This window comes from Zingiber officinale, chromosome 2A, assembly GCF_018446385.1.
Source record: "Zingiber officinale cultivar Zhangliang chromosome 2A, Zo_v1.1, whole genome shotgun sequence".
NCBI classification, from domain to species: domain Eukaryota; kingdom Viridiplantae; phylum Streptophyta; class Magnoliopsida; order Zingiberales; family Zingiberaceae; genus Zingiber; species Zingiber officinale.
The window spans coordinates 66,250,600-66,257,671 of record NC_055988.1 but is presented as its reverse complement, the minus strand read 5'-3'; the positions used below and the strand labels follow the sequence as shown (position 1 = coordinate 66,257,671).

The window sequence follows — 7,072 nt, the reverse complement described above, 5'->3', positions numbered from 1 at the left end:
GTCCATTCGGATCATGCTTGCTATTGCAGCATACCACAATTATGAAATCTGGCAGATAGATGTCAAAACTGAGTTTCTGAATGGAAACTTGCTCGAGGATGTGTACATGACACAACCTGAGGGTTTTGTAAATCCACTACATACTGGCAGAGTATGCAAGCTGCATAAGTCCATTTATGGACTAAAGCAAGCTTCTCGGAACTAGAATCTTTGATTCGATGATGCGATCAAACAGTTTGGTTTCATCAAGAATGAAGATGAACCCTGTTTCTACAAGAAGGTTGTTGGGAACATAGTTGTCTTCCTTGTATTGTATGTGGATGACATACTACTCATTGGAAATGACATCCCTTTGCTGCAGTCTGTGAAGACTTGACTGGGGAATTGTTTCTCAATGAAGGGCTTAAGAGAAGCAGCTTGTATTCTAGGCATAAAGATCTATAGAGATAGATCTAAGAGATTGCTTGGCCTAAGTCAAAGTACATATATTGACACGGTATTACTACGATTTTCCATGCAGAATTCCAAGAAAGGATTTCTGCCGATTTCACATGGTGTGAGTCTTTTGAAGACTCAAAGTCCCTCTTCTAGAGAGGAGAGAGATCGCATGGATAAGATCCCTTATGCTTTAGCCATAAGATCTATCATATACGCTATGCTTTGTACTCGTCCTGATGTTTCGAATGCTTTGAGCATGACGAGCAGATACCAGTCAGATCCAGGTGAGCATTACTGGATAGCGGTCAAGAATATTCTTAAGTACTTGAGAAGGACTAAAGAATATTTCTTGATATTTGGAGGCGATGGCGAGCTAGCTGTAAAGGGTTACAGTGATGCCAGCTTCCAAACTGACCAGGATGATTATAGATCGCAGTCTGGGTTCGTGTTTTGTTTGAATGGAGGTGCTGTGAGCTGGAAGAGTTTGAAGCAGTACACAGTTGCTGGTTCTACAACAGAGGTCGAGTATATTGCTGCATCAGAAGCAGCAAAGGAGGCAGTTTGGATCCGCAAGTTCATTATTGAGCTTGGGGTGGTTCTTAGCATAGCCGATCCTATAGAGCTCTATTGTGACAACAATGGAGCAATTGTACAGGTTAAGGAACCTCGCTCACACCAGCGGACCAAACACATACTACGGCGCTTCCATCTCATTCGAGAGATCATCGATAGAGGAGATGTGAAAATTTGTAGAGTACCCACAGAGGCTAACATTGCTGATCCCTTGACCAAGACTTTGGCACAAAGAAAGCATGATGGTCACACTAGGTCATTGGGTGTTAGAGCCTACCTTGATTGGCACTAGTGCTAGTGGGAGATTGTTAGTGAGACTCCTAGAGCCAATCATGTGATGATTGTTGTATGGACTCGATGTATCATATTCCTATATATATTTATAAGGCATTTCTTTATGGTTATTATACTTACGTGTATTGGTGCCAAATAACTGAGTATAATAGCGTCCTTGAGTAGAAGGTTCTTATCTATATCAATCGATTAGTTGAATTGATAGTGAGATGATATAGAGAACACTACTCTTAATCATTCCTAATCAAGTATTAACATTTAGGGACAATGTTAATGCGATGAGACTAGCATGTAGGTCAACTCGATGACTTGATCTCACAAGTCATGAATATTAGATATCAAGTTGACACATGGGTATGCATTGGAGAATGTATACTGAATGACCCGCCATGAGAAAGTATTATGGATCGTTATATGAGTGTCATACACTTTTTCATGTGACTATTAGTATGACTATCAGTCCTTGGACCTGAAATCACCATGGTTTTCTACATAAGGAGTTGCATACTTTGGCTTCGTCAAACGTCACCCGTAAATGGGTGGACTATAAAGGCAACTACTAGGTATGTAACAAATTATGCGGAGGGATGTGAGTGATGTAGATGGGATCTATCCCTCCTATATGACGGGAGTGATATCATGATTCTTGATAGAGTGAGACCACTAAGTGCATGTCATGCCCAAATGAGTCAATATGAGATATTGAGCTCATTTGATTAGAGTGAGTCTACTTGGAGTTCAAGACATAGATTGATTAGAGGATGACACGGTCTATGCCTCAATTTAATCAATTTATATGTCAAGGATAGATGGGCATTGTCACATATTGTGAGAGTCACAATTAGTAGTCACAATGGTGATGTTGGATCTCAACATTCTTGTAACTTGGGTAGTAATGATGCGTTGCTAGATACCGCTCATTACTTATGTTTCTAAATGGTTTAGGAGCGTTGCCAACATTACAAGAACCTATAGGGTCACACATAAAGGGCAGTTAGATGGAGATTAGGTTTATATGATGGACCTAGAGGATTAGGTTCATGTGATGAACCAAATTGGATTAAGAGTAATCCAAATTAGACTAATTGAGTTAGACTCAATTTGATTCATGTGTCGAATAAGTCTAATTTAGACTATGATTCATTGAGTCAATTTAAACCAATGAATAGAGATTCATTAAATTAAATTGATTTGAATCAAAGGGTAGATTTGATCAATCATGGGAGATAACACTACAACAAAAACCCTCATAGACATCGGTGGAACAACAACGGTTTTAAGCAAAAACCGATGTCTTTGAGTATTTTACACCGATTTTTCCAAAAACTGGTGTCTATGAGCACAGATTTTCGCTCATAGACATCGGTTTTTTAGGCGATGTCTATGAGAGCCTTTTTTTCCGTTAATAGACACCGATTTTAACAGCGGTTTTTAAAATCTGATGTCTATGATAAAATAAAATAATTTAATTTTTTCACCCATACTTAACCGAAATTTGCAACACTTCACTCTTCCCTCCAAACCTAAACCTATATCGCGCCGTCCACCCATACTTAGCTCTAAACCTATATCATCGCTATGGCACCACCACTTTCCTCCGGCTATCTCTCTCAGTCCCTCATCTCCTTCCTTCTAGCGTACCTGCCTCTCCCGATCAGGATCAAAACCACCTGCTTCGGTCCTAAGCAAAACTGTAGCATAAATGATAGATGCAATTCCCCCCTTCGAAGAGCACACCGTCCTTCCTGTCGGTGACCCTCTGCACGATCCCATTGTACATGTGGAAAGGGTTCTTGGGGTTCTTCACAATCACAATCATCCTGGGCAGGAAAAGGGGAAGCTCGGGGAGCTTCGGCTTCGCCCGCGCCAGCAACACCGCGATGCTCTCCTCGCCGCCCGCCCTTGCCTTTGCCTCGGAAGGAGAGGGGTTCCGCTAGATGAAGTCTTTGAGGCCCTTTTCAGTGCCTGGGAAGATTGAGGGTGAAGATTGAGGCCCTGTGGAAATGTGAAAACCCTAATCCCCTCCTTACATCTACACTCTTACCTGTTGCAGTTCTTTGATCTGATGTTGGTTTTGTTTGCCTTTTCACTATTGTGGTCGTCACTGGGAGACTTGAGTGGATCGGTTGATATGTGTAGGGTTTACTCGATCGATTTGTTTTCTTTGCAAATCTACGCCCGTAGATCGGTTTGGTTCCTGCCTTTTAGTGGCTGTCTGCGAGACCACCTTCGAACTTCGATTATATCAATCTCCTGGGTTCACAAAATCTGCACTCCGCCAAAATTGAACCTTTCCTCTCTGAGATACCATCGTTTATGATCAATCTTCTGGGGGCAAAGGAGAAGGAACAAAGAAGCGGAGAAGCTCGTGGATTCAGTGTCGTTCTCCATCTTTAAGCTGGGTTTCTTCTCTCTGGAAAGTTCCAACTACATTTAGGGGGTTGGAGCGATCTTAAAGGCATTCTTTCTAATTTCTGGGTTCTGATTTCTGGAGTGCTCTATTGGATTCACTATATCAGATCTAACATGATCGCTTGTCTTTATTCTGTGAGAGCTGAGTTTTTTTTCTTCCGTGAGAATTTGTGAGTGCTTAGGATTTCCCAAGCTTAACAACATTCATTTCTTTTCCTTATTTCTAATTTCTGCATTCTTGTTTTCTTTGTTTCTTGTTGTTGAATGTGTGCTGGTTAGCGGGTCTCGTGAATTTGCGTTGTTCGACATAGAACATGTTGAGTTTTGATTCCCTGTTCTTTCTAATTCAGTTGGAAGTTTAGCAACTCCTTCGACGAAGATTTGAAATTGAATTTGTAATTAGTTTAGAAAATGTACTGAATACTGCCCATCTGAATTCTAATTTCTGATTTCTTGTTTCAATAAACAACTGAGATTGATTAGATCTAGATTTCGCTTGAGCACTTAGCTTGGTTGTTGGAATTCATTTCTGGTTTAAAGTTTGTCAAGTTTGGATACATAAATCTTATATGATCTAGAGTGAGGTTATTCCGTAGGAGTTATTAGATCCTGAACTTAGAGCTACTCAGTAATTTGAGTTGCATTAATTGGAAATTCTGATCAGAATAGGGATCCTGTAGAGATTTACATCAGAACCCTGTTTGGGAGTTACAACAATTTTTTTCTGAGGTCTTTGAGAAATGACCCTAGGTTACCTTATGCTATACTAGTTAAGGGTAGAATCTAAGGGAAATTTTGTAACCAAGTTGTCGCGACACAATCTTAGGTTATCAAATTTTAGCATCGTTGTCGAGGACCTTTGAAGTGGTTGTAGTTCCTAAATTGACAGCTATTTCTTTGTTGTTATTTTATTGGTGCTTCTTGACAATTTTTGTATAGGAACAATTTATGACCAGAAGTTCCACGAATTCAAGAAGTGGACTAGTCCCATTTGATTCAGAGATTGAAAGAACCTGTTGGCACATCGTGAGACGAGAAAGAAGTTACTATCTGTAGCTAGTACTGCTCCTTTTTCTGGAATCTTTAGTTCTACAGGGAGAATGAAATAGAACAGTAATCAAATGCTTAGAGATTTGGCATCTTCTGATGGTTCAAACCAGCCTTTATGCATCTCAGAGAGGAAATGTTCCTGCATGAACATGCTGATCAATCTTCTGATTGATTTATGCTGGTTTTTAAATAACAATAACTATAATGATTGATTTCTCTAGCATGCGTGCAAAGTATTTACACAGACTGGTCCCTTATTTAACCTTTGTTAAGTCATCCTCTACATTTTCATTTATTGATTTAAGTTACTGGTTTGATCAAATCTGGATTTATTATATAGTTGTTTGGATTTTGTAATCTAACTAATCAAGCTACTTGTCATTGCTTGAATCTTTCTGACAATTAGTTATGCTCTTATCTTTTTTTTATTTCATCTATAAATTATTTGATTCATGTATCTATTATGATTATAAATGTTCTTAATAATCACTTTTCTACTTGTAAATGCTGAAATGTTGTAGCAGTATTTTTCTCTTGTAAATATTCAATGTTTTCCTGTATCTATTTTTCTCTTGATTTATTCAATGCAGGTTGATTTGGAAAGGATTGCTAAGGATACTCATGGCTATGTTGGGGCTAACCTTGCTGCTTTATGCACTGAAGCTGCTCTCCAGTGTATCTGTGAAAAGATGGACATAATTGATCTAGAAGATGAATCAATTGATGCTAAGATTCTCAATTCTATGTCTGTTACAAATGAACACTTTAAGACTGCTTTGGGATCTAGTAACCCATCTGCCCTCCGTGAAACTGTAAGTCTTTGCTTTGGTAATTGTAATCATTTTCAATTAGTTTTTTCCCTTCTAAATATGATTATCTACATGAATTTTTAAAATAAATTGTTGCTGCAAGAATTGAAAATGAGAAATTTGACATTCGTGTGCTTTCTAAATTAAACTTACAACTCAAGAAATTCTATAGCCTCATGTGCCTGGTTGGTAACTTGTGTTTACTGTCATATGTTGATGAATGGCCTAAAAACCAATTCTATTTCTACCTTGAGATATACTGATAGTTTGTTGGGTTTTGATCAGGTTGTTGAAGTACCAAATGTCAGCTAGGATGATATTGGTGGGCTGGAAAATGTCAAGAGGGAACTGCAAGAGATAGTTTGCTGGATATGTTTGAGGTTTTATGTCCACCAAGTGTGATTTTTTCTTTCTGATGGTGATATTCTAGGACTTCTACAGCATGTATATTTCTTCTATTTTTGTTCTTTGCTATAGTTAAGTAGACCAAATAATACTTTTGTTTGATAGATTTGAACAGTGGATGTTTTAACTCAGAAAACTAGGCATTGGAAGGTGAAAAGTGGTGAGATTAGGGAAATGAAAGGCGCAAGAAGAATGGAGTAGTATAGCAAGTTGAACAGTTTCTGATTCTCATAATTTAATGTAGCCTCAGCTTGATTTTTGACTCATGATGTTCTACCTTGATTTATACAATATCTATTAGCTTTTGATGTAAAAAGTATATTTGTGTATTTTATGGATACTGTTGTAAGAAGAATATTTATGTAATTTGTGAATATTTGTGTATTTTATAGATACTGTTGGAAGAAGAATATTTGTGTAATTTGTGAAAATTTGTGTATTTTCTTGGATACTGTCGGTTTTTCACTGTTCAAAAATCTAATTTGTGTCGTTAAACAATACTGATATTACATCGGTTTTCCACCGCTGTAAAACCGGTGTCATTAACTAATATTACATCGGTTGTATAATGCTGCCAAAACTGGTGTTATTAACATATAATATTACATCGGTTTACACCCGATGTCGTTAAGTGATACTACACCGGTTTTAACCCGATGTCTAAAATGACAGACCTTTTACATCGCCTTCATAGACATCAGTCGAAAATGTAATAGATGTTGGTTGCTACTCGGAAAACCCAATGACTCCACTGTATAAAAATTTTGTACGTGATCTGAACCTTTCCTAGTTACCATGTGTTCTTTTAAGTTAAACTTGTATCTCCTGCGGAACTTAACACGTTTGATTCCAAGTTAAACTTATATGTTCCTTTAGGTTTAGATTTGGATCTCCTGCGAAACTTAACACGTTTGATCCAAATCACCTAGGTTATAAATTCAATTAAATATTAGTTTCCAAAATTGGCTTCCACTACTGCATGGCGAGGCACTTGGCCTTCTTGGATATGGGAGCAACCACCACCGACTAGACAAAGCCTTTTAAGAAAAGTTAATATTTAATTTCCTTATATAACTCTAGGTTAACCAAAA

General features: G+C 38.0%; 1 long non-coding RNA gene across 1 annotated transcript; it reads left to right on the top strand.

Moving 5' to 3' along the window:
* The first annotated feature begins 5,363 nt into the window (after positions 1 to 5,363).
* LOC122039680 lies at positions 5,364 to 5,924 on the top strand. The gene is made up of 2 exons (XR_006128325.1): positions 5,364 to 5,579; positions 5,862 to 5,924. It is a non-coding gene; the product is annotated as an uncharacterized LOC122039680 (long non-coding RNA).
* Positions 5,925 to 7,072: the final 1,148 nt, after the last annotated feature.